The 10162-nt window shown below is 40.0% G+C and overlaps 1 long non-coding RNA gene across 1 annotated transcript; it reads right to left on the bottom strand.

Annotated features, from left to right (window-relative positions):
• Nucleotides 1–5021: 5021 nt before the first annotated feature.
• Nucleotides 5022–9463, bottom strand: LOC148685295 (uncharacterized). Its single transcript, XR_015950511.1, has 3 exons — nt 9202–9463; nt 7738–7843; nt 5022–5331 (listed from the first exon to the last, which is right to left on the bottom strand). It is a non-coding gene; the product is annotated as an uncharacterized LOC148685295 (long non-coding RNA).
• Nucleotides 9464–10162: the final 699 nt, after the last annotated feature.

The raw sequence follows: 10162 nt of genomic DNA, 5'->3' as shown, positions 1-10162 counted from the left end.
AGAAATGTCACAGCGTTTTGGTGGATGCAGAGTTGAGTGAAGAAATACTTCCATGTACAGTATCTGTCCTGAATGGTCCAACATTTGGCTTCATAGGGTGGTGCTGGTGCCTTTTGCTTTGGACAGGAAAGTGCCTCTGGGTGCACCTTATTGAGAAAAGGTTGGATCCTGCAACCTGTTTCAAATTATGCATATTTGTGGGGTATTTCTTCCTTCCTTTTTTCACTCATTTGCAAATGATAGCTTGATTTCCACTAGTCATAAGGAGGACTCTACTGTGTCCTTAAAACCCACCCTCTAACTCAGGCATAGTCCTTGTGGTGCCCTCCAAATGAACAATAATTTCCATTGACCATTAGCCATAGTAGGTGGGGCTGTGATCCAAAACATCTGGAGGGCACTTTGTTGGCTATGCCTGCTGTAACTGCTGCAGACCTGATCCTGTCAGTGCAATCATATGCATGCATACCCAGATGTAAGTTCATTGAGCTCAATGGGTCTTTCTCACAAGTAAGTTTGCATAGGATAATATGCCACAGCTCCTCTGGTTGCTGGTGACACCAGACTTGCAGACTTTCAAATACGTCTTTTTAGTCATGAAGTCTAGAGGCTTGAGTCTGTAAAAGAGGGAACGAGGGAGATTCGTCTTGAGAAGCTGAATAAATTCTGTGGCTTTTCCATGCTGTGCTTCTTCGTACGTTTTTAAGCATGCACAGAGATCTGCATGTAGCTCAAATGAGAGAGAGCCTTTGTTAAGGAAATAAGCTTACCTTTTAAAAATCAAAACCACGCTTTAGTGCTTCAATCAATTTGAAAGTGACAGGAAACCAATATCTGATTACCGATCGATGGGGTTAGGATGTCATCTCCAGCCTGCAAACAGGGTGGTGATGGTTGCCATTCTGCAGCAATAGAGTGCATTGGAAGAAAACAGCCTCTCCTTCTGCTAACCCTGCTTGTCAGACAGTCCCTGTTTTCAGATCTGTCCCAATTTCTTTTCCCTGTCTATGCTTAGAGGATGGCTTCTTGCTAGAGGTGTAATCTAGAGACTCAGACGCTAGAGACTCACCTCCTTCCCCATGGGGTCTAGAAGCTAATAATATATCCCCGTGCATATCTACTCAGAAGTAAGCCACACTGAGTTCAAAGGGACTGCCTCCCTGGGAAGTGTGTATGGGATTGCAGCCTAACAGTGGAATCCTAGCCAGGTCTACTCAGAAGTAAGTCTTATTGAATTCAATGGGGTATGCTCCCAGGTAAATAGGGTTAACAGGGGTCAGCAAACTTTTTCAGCAGGGGGCCAGTCCACTGTCCCTCGGAGCTTGTGGGGGGCCAGACTATATTTTGAAGAAAAAAAATGAACGAATTCCTGTGCCCCACAAATAACCCAGAGATGCATTTTTAATAAAAGGACACATTCTACTCATATAAAAACATGCTGATTCCTGGACCATCTGCGGGCCGGATTTAGAAGGTGATTGGGCCGCATCCGGCCCCGGGGCCTTAGTTTGGAGACCCTGGGTTAGGAGTACAATCCAGTGCACATTTACCTAGGAGTAAGCCTCTTTGAAATTTAATCCATCAGGCAATCTCTATTATGGTCAATGACTTTGTGCAAATATATAAAATAACACCAAAGAGGACCAAGTCGAGAACCATAGCAATAAAATTACTAAGAACTGTATCATACTATAGAATGCCAGGCACTGGAAACAAAAATGATAAATTTGCTAAAATCAATCCATGCTGAGTTTTACATGCAGCAGCACAATGTTTAGCCACATTGAAAGAGGCCGATGAAAGATGTAGAAAAAGCACAACATGCTTTGGATCACCCTGAAAATCGCTGTAAATAGGATCCCCACTGGAAACAATGGGGCTCGCTTCTGAGTAGACCTGCACAGAACATAAGAGCACAAGAAGAGTCTGCCCGATCAGCCCAAGGGATGATGTAGTCCAGCTTCCTGTCCTCACAGTGGCCAAACAGATGCTTGTGAGAAACCCGCAAGTGGAATCCGAGCGCGAGAGCCCTCTCCCCTCCAGTGCCTGGTATTCAGTTGCATTGCTGCCTCTGACTGTGGATTGTGCTAGAAGTGGTGGGTGGGAGTGTGGCGGATGCACATGTATGTGCATGAACAGAAAGCCACCAAGCTGTCTGTGCCTTACCGCTTCTGCTGGGTATGTGTTGAAGTGTTGGCAACAAGCAGAATCCTTTTGCTGCTAAACTAGTGCAATCGCAGAGCAAATGAACGGAGCACAGAGGAGGTGGAAAAGAGCATTCTTCAGCAAAGGGTAATTGAGGGAGGGACTCAGCCAGGGCACGGATCCGCAATAGCAAAATGGAGATGCCACAAGAGTGTCCCCTAGCTTTGAGCGTGAAGTGCTGGACGGCATGCAGCAGAACACTGCAGTCTCCGTGCAACTTGTTTTCAGGGGGAGAGAGTTGAAGCCAGGGGGATAAATGCTGTTGGCGCTGTGCCCCATGGCCCCATTGCTGCAACATTCATCCATTGTGTACTCAGTTCTTTACACATTGTGTTAAAGCCACAAGTTGCAATTCTTCTTGATACCCGTTGCAAAGGGCGAATGAATTAGGATATCTGAGCAATAACTGGGCTGGTTCGCTTTGCATTTTTTGTTATTATAAGTTTTCAAACTGTTTGTAAAGTTGCATTTTATATTGTGGTAACCTGCCCTGGGGCTTTAGGGGGGAAGGTGGGTAATAAATAGTAGCAGCAGCAACAACAACAACAACAATTGACTTGATCCCAACTCTTGTTCCTACAGTTACACACTGTCAACTAGCCTTTTGAGCAGAGATTGTAGAATTTATCAATTTTGGTTTCTCATTTCCCCCCAGTCCCAACTCCAGTTCTCTGTATATTCACATCAGTTTGCATTTTTTAATAAGTACTCATGAAAATTCATTAGAATTTTAGTACAAATTTAGTACAAAGCACATTTTTGTGTGCAATTTCCCCATGGACACGTTTGCTTCACAATTTTCTCTGATACAGTGCATTTGTTTTCACAAACATCTGGATTTTCATGCTTGCTTTGCAGGATGTTATGCATTCTTGTACATATTACTTGGCTGATGAACAGCACTGCAAAATTCGGAGAAGTGAAAATTTCAAATGATGCTTCAGTGTATGCAATGTTTCAGGAAGCGTGAATTAGGTGTCTTTTACCTTTAAATGTGAACCCATTTTCTCCTCCATCCTTATTTCTGACAAACACAAGTTGTGCTATTATTGCATTATTGATTTTGTAAAAATAAAATAAAAAATAGACTTATTGCCCTTGTAAATAAAGCTGTCTGGGCCAGTTTCATGTAGAAATTTAGAGTGGGGGGAAGCACGAAAAAGATGCAAGGTGGTTTACAATTAAAGGTAAAAGATGAGTTGAAAATTCTGCCTTTCCCCCTTTTGCTGGACCATTAGTTATTTACAAACGTAGGGGAGGTTTTCAACTGCTTTTGGGGGTTCAGAGAAGTTTTAATTTGGGGTTGAGTTTAATTTCCTGACTTTAGAAAGTGAGGGGGTCAGCCAAAAGTCTGTTGGAAGTGCCAGGATATAACTCAGCTTGTATTGAAGGCCGGTGGGTTTGCATGGGGAGAGAGTAGATTGGACTGTCCATTAGCATGTGGTGAACTTTCCTTGGGTGTGAGCTTGATATCCTCAGAGGTGTTGACTCACGTTGTCCTTCCCATTTCTTCTTCCTCCCACCTTGGGAGAGGAGACCTTTCTCTTACAGAGATGAAAGAGTAGGATTGGCTCTTTGCATCTCCACCTTAGTTAGCTAGAACTAGGATCTTTCCTAGTTCTTTACTTTAATAAACCTAGCTTTCTCCATATTCAAAAGTCTCAGCGTGATTGCATCAAGGGTAAGGTGTGCTCATCTAAGCAGGGATTTTAATGCATAGTTCAACTCCAAATGCCATCAGGATCCTTCTCACCACAATCCTGTTTTTTTAATAAACTTTTTTACTTTTTACTCATACATAGTCCACAGTGAGGCTCTCTGTTCTGCAACCACCAGCTGAATTTCCTGGACCAGTGAGCAAGAGAAACGAATGTGGTATCCTTTGTATTGTATTCTGGTGCAGAAAACCCAGCTTAAGCCTAAGAACTGGAGAGAACTATCACGATAGGGCCTCCCCTAAGCATCTCATCTTTTTAAAATTTGGTAAGCACTTACTTTTCTCACACTCACACACTGATTAAGGAGCACTTCACTCTCACACACACATACACTCACACACACATACACACACACACAAAAAAAACTTTAAGGAAATTTACTTACCACCTGAAAACAGCTGAAAGCCCCCTTCCCCCATTTGCACAAGAAATGAATAGTTATGCAAATAAATAAATAAATAAATAATGGGGGCAGGATTTTTGGCCCACCTTTCTCCTTGAATTTTAAAGGGTTGTGGATAAAAACCACAAACACCAGCCACAAACATCTCCTAAGAATGGCAGATCAGACTTAAGATCTATGAAGCTCGGTTTTCTGCTTCCAAAAACAGTCAGTTGAATATCCCAGGAAAGTTCACTAACTGGATATATACCATATATATATATATATATATATATATATCAATATATATATATATATATACATATATATATTGGGGGGGAATCCCTTGTTATCTTTGGGCTGCTGATAGCTAGAAATTAGAGGTACATGCCTTGTGAAAATCTAGCTATCAAGGCTGACAGAATTTCATAGGCTTATTCACCACTGAGGCTTCTGGAAAGGATTGGCGAAGAAGTCGGTAGCAGCGGGGGGGGGATTTCTCTGCTTTATCTGCACGGTGTGCTTCTTTGCTAACAAAACAGACTGCAACTGTGTGTGTGTGTGTGTGCTCGTGCACGTGAGTGTGAATGCGTACATATGCACCTGTCATGGAAGATATTCTTTTGATGAGACCCCTTTTAAGCTTTTAAGATAATCTCTGAGAAATCATCAAACTATCAAAAGAAATCGATGGATCAGAAAAGGTTCCCGTCATCCCTAACAAAAATCCATAACGTTTGCATTTTAATAGAGATACTACACGACTGTACTAGTCATTTTCCTTCTGATGTGTTCCTTTGATTTCACTCTTATCTCGCCGAACTCTTGACTTCCCTGAGAAAAGGGATTATTGAATTGTATGTCTCCCTCAGATGCTCTTGATCATTCAAGTAGCCTGTACTTAAGGATGTTACAGACTCCACTCGGCTCCAGGCTCCTGGCGAACTCATCAGGGACTGTCATCTTAATATTAATTGGGTCTTGTGTAGGAATCTCAGCGCTGCAAGGAGGGGGTGGGGTGGGGAGCTTTTGGAAAGAGAGAGAGAGAAGATTATGCCCAAAGCCAGATGTAAAGACAAACATATTTAGCACAACAATTATGATAATTGCAGAAACACTCTGTTGAGAAATAAGTTGATCTGATTAAGGAGCACTTCTACGTGATCAAATATTAATCTGCTGTCTTCTCTCTAACCTGGCTTGTACATAAGAGGCTTCTTATGGCTTTATGTATTTAGTAGATTGGAGGGTGCTGAACTCATTGTACCTAGTAATATGGTACATCCATGTCAATACAGTAGAAGGATCTTGAAAGAATGTAATCCACTTAAATTAAAAATAGACACAGGCTGAATCATAAAACTTCAATTGAAATGAAAATAGAGTCAATCAATCAGCGTTCTTTTAAACACTGGGAAGCTGAGCGAAGAGGAGGCTAGCTGAAGCCAATTTTTTCCTTCCACTTTGCTACATAAGAATTATAAATATTTCTCCTTGGTTAATAACATCTTAATCTCTTAAACCATCATCCTCATAACTAAAACATCCGGACAGTGACTTACAAGAGTCCCAGACAGGCTTAATGCTCAGCCCAGAGAGATTAGAGAATGATATATGTATAGATCAGGCTAAGTATGAAATTTAATTTTGCTCCAGAACTGTACATTCAGAGCGGCTTTAAAACGCATGATTAAACTGTTTTGTTCAACTCGACAAGAAACTCGGCAATTTCTTGCACAGTTGCTGGAGTGCAAGCTTCGCATCAGATAAGCAACCTGTAGCCACAGATATGCTATCAAAAAGCATTAGGAGACGAGAAATGGCTCATTTTGATAAAACGTCTCACCCTGCAAGAAACGCTAACCTGGGTGTTCAAGCAAATCTTTATTGCAACATAATACCCCCCAAGTCCAGACTGTTTATGTTTAAACATCACTTAATTGCATGCATGATAACATGTAATGGTTATGCAGTGTAAGTACAAACAAGTTCAGTTAAACATAGAGTTCAGCATAGACTTGGACAATATCTGAATGTATTTTGAAGTCAAAGGAGAAAGCCAGGACTTCGCAAACAAATGCCAGCTATCTTTACTACAATCCAGTCTCATATAAACAAATGCAAGCTCCTTGATTTCAACTGGGTATGAATGCTGCCATTATACATGTACAAAGAACATATAGCACATGTAAAGCACATTCACAAGGAAACATGAATGTGAAATCATACCGATCTTTCTTTTCCCAGCTGTATTTTCCAATGCTCAACTGACATTTGAATTATCGTTTATTTTTGTAGGTGTAGTTATCTATCAGGACATTTTTTTTTAAGATTTCAAATATGCACACACATTTTGCATGTGTGTCTACAGAAAGAGACAGAGAGAAGGGGTGTGCTAAGGCTGCAGTCTTAATCACTGTTAACTTGGAGGTAAGTTTCTTTGAAATCAGCATGATTTATTCAGAAATACCTTATTAATGCTTTGCATATTAGTGTCAGACTTTTGTGTGTGTGTGTGTGTGGACACACACACACACACACACACACACACACACACACTGTTCTGAACTTCTAACCACTGTTTTTGCGCATCTTATTTATTAAGAAGAATTAACCACACGTAAACTTTTCAGAAGGTAAATCTTGCCAATGTGGCTTATCTCCCGGAGTAATTAGGCTGGCGTTTCTGCTTTATTAACTCTGATACAACAGAGTCCTGCCCTCTGTCAGCAGAGGTACTAATAGATGATAATCAGGACAATTTGGAAACCATACAAATTAAATGATGAAGTGAGAGGAACTAAAGCTAAAGGACAAATAGGTCACAATAATTTAAATATGCATTTTCCAAGTTCCTACGTAGGAACAAGTCTCTTTAAGGTGGAGGATCAAGTTTTATTATTAGGATTTTAGCATTTTATATTTTACATGACATTGAAAGTTAATTTTTAGTTTTGCAAGAGACATGGATTCATTTTCTCCTACATTGTTTTCATAAGGTAAAAGCTGCAGACATAGCAGCGAATCTGACAAAGCCAAGAGAATGCTGTTCAGTTTTGCATCTGAGATTTGATTTTTGTGTTAAGAACTGTGTGGTTCTCAGTTTTCAAAATAAATCTCAGTGTGCATGTTTACTGACATTAGTACTTTGTTTGGAAGTGAGGAAAAAATGAAATTCAGTTCCCCAGATTTTAAATATCCCTCCCCCTGAGTAACACACACACACACACACACACACACACACACACACCATTACAGAGTCTGCCTCATCTATATTACTTTACTTAGCGACTAACATGCATTTTAAATAAGATATTGTTTATGCATGTAATTTGATGTTTTGACCTTAAAAGCTGTTCTATCTTCTATGCTGCCCACCCCTGTATCACCACACACACATACTGTCAAGAAGGGAATAAATGAAAAACTCACTTTTCCTTTTAAGTAATTTGTTGAAGTGCGTTTATACAACCATATGGGCAAATCATATTAGATATTAATGATTTCCAGTGATTTCTGTAGCTGAAAACATCCAAGGCTGGAACCATATTTTAGACAAGAAGAAAAAGAAGGAATTATAAACATTCTGTAAAGCTGTTTCCTGTCTTTATCTCGAATTTAAGTAAAGCTTAATATAAAAGCTATTTTACCACAAAGAATCCAGATAATGCATACAAAATACTTTATTGCTTTTGCATTGCTAATCATTTCACTTTTAATAAAGAGGAACTACCCAATAACCAAAGCTATCTTACTTTGAGCCTCAGTTCTGTACAAGGTTTCCCTCTTAACTAAAAATATTAGCTCTTATTCTATAATTTGGCCGTACAAGTTGGCTGATTTCCTTTAAAAGGCCCCCTTCATCCATTTTGAAAACAAATGCCATGGTGATCATTTGTAGTTGCTACAGTAACGTCCCCCAAGACCATGAGTTTACGTATTGTTTGTGTAGGGGCAATAAAACTCTTTAATTGTCCATTATCTGAAATATTTGTAATGCTAGAGTTTGTGTGTTGGTGGAGGGGGCGGGGGGGAGAGAGGGAAATTCACAGTATAACATCCCAAATACCCATTGGGAAGCCATCCTATGGAATGTGTGCCCACACGAATACACTGCAAAATACACTTCTGTTTACTGCTAGAAGCCAGAGAGGTTTCAGAAACGGTGAAATAACTCCCCTGGTCGAAGAAGTAAAACTTGAGCAACAGGCAACTACAGTTTATCAGCCAATTTAATTCCAATCTGATATAGAGAATCATTTTCAATCCTGGCTCGTTCTGTTTATTCCACCCTGGCTGAAGATTTTTGGCCATTAAATGTTCCTTGCCTGGAATCCATTTAATGTACACTGTTTTCCTTTATAGGGGCCCTGAATCCATTATTCTAAACAAAGCTGTATACATATAGCCCTAACCAGTTGCTGGAGAGGCTTACAGACAACTGCTTGTTTACTATGAGAAACCCTTGTCCTGTGGCACACATTTAAAACGTTGTACTTGTCACAGGCTAATACAGGCAAATTGAAAACCTTGGAACGATCTGATCTACAGTTCAGATGATTTGCATTTTCATCCTCGCAGCAGTCTTTTTTTTAAAAAAAGAAAACATTTTCTTTAAACCATTGCAAAATTTAGTTGAGGATCTTTGCAGTGCAACCCAATTGCAGTAATGAAAACATAAATAAATCAAGCATAACATAGTCACTTACCTAGCAGTCCTACTTATTCACAGTTATTTTTATGATTTATTTCTCATGCAGCTTTGTTATTAATTCAAAATACATGAAACCATCTCATACATCAATTCTTTTTATTTATTTATTTTAAAAAAAACATATAAATTTTCCTCCTCCCTCCCTGTTCAAAAATGAAAGTTTATCTGCTGCTACTACTTACAGTTCTGCGTATTTCTGTCTCTTACAACTCCCCCACACCCACCCACACACTTTTGATTTGGAGTGAGAAATCGTTTTCCTTATTGTAAGTGAACTGGATAGCAATATAAGCTTAAGTGGACACTCTTTCTCATTCCGGGGTGTGTGGACCATGGAGAGAGGGAGGGAGGGAGGGAGGAAGGGAGCACCAATTTCAGGGCACATGTTAACATCTAAAGACTGAAAACAGAGCCAGTGAAATAGTCTTCCCGATCCAAAGAAATCACTAGTTAATTCCACAAACATTTGTTTCAGCTCAGAGATTGCATTAGAAACTTGAAAACGCAGCGGTCTTGTTCGATCATACACGGCTGGCTATATAGTTTATAACATGCTGTGCAACGCCATCTGCTGGTTTAAACAATGGGGTCAGGGGACAGCAGCGGTAGGAAAACAGAACCTGTTATTGTATCTGGTGTCGGAAATCTAAAATCAGGCGTCCAACTTAAAATGAAACTGTGTCCAGTTTCTTGGGACTTCGGCATGGTCTCCTGGACAAAGGCTGATTCAAGTCATGCGTTTTAGCAATGCTGGGAAATATCCCCAAAGAAATGAAATTTCACCACAGATGAAAGATTTCTGTTGTGGTCCTTCCAGTACTCCAATAATTCTGAAAATATCATTGAAAGGAGGGGTGCTGGGAGAATTGGTGGTTTGAAGATTCTGCTACGAACTCGTCTGATTGACACTTCCCTGATTAATGTGAGGACTGGAATTTTGTTCTCTGCTTGTTTCCACAACTTCCCAGGTGCTTCAGTCCGGTGTAATTCTCAAAAAAAGTATAGATATACTTAGGTCTTTCAAAATGCATTAAAGTGCATATTCTGAGGTGTATATGCAGGCATTTTGAGCAGAAATGAGTTCAAAGCTGCACATTTTGAGCAAAAATACATTTAGAAATTGTTGAGAAAAGGCACACTTAA

This window comes from Zootoca vivipara, chromosome 6, assembly GCF_965207765.1.
Source record: "Zootoca vivipara chromosome 6, rZooViv2.hap1.1, whole genome shotgun sequence".
Taxonomy (NCBI): Eukaryota; Metazoa; Chordata; class Lepidosauria; order Squamata; family Lacertidae; genus Zootoca; species Zootoca vivipara.
The sequence above is the reverse complement of the archived record's forward strand: the minus strand, read 5'-3'. Positions and strand labels throughout refer to the sequence as shown.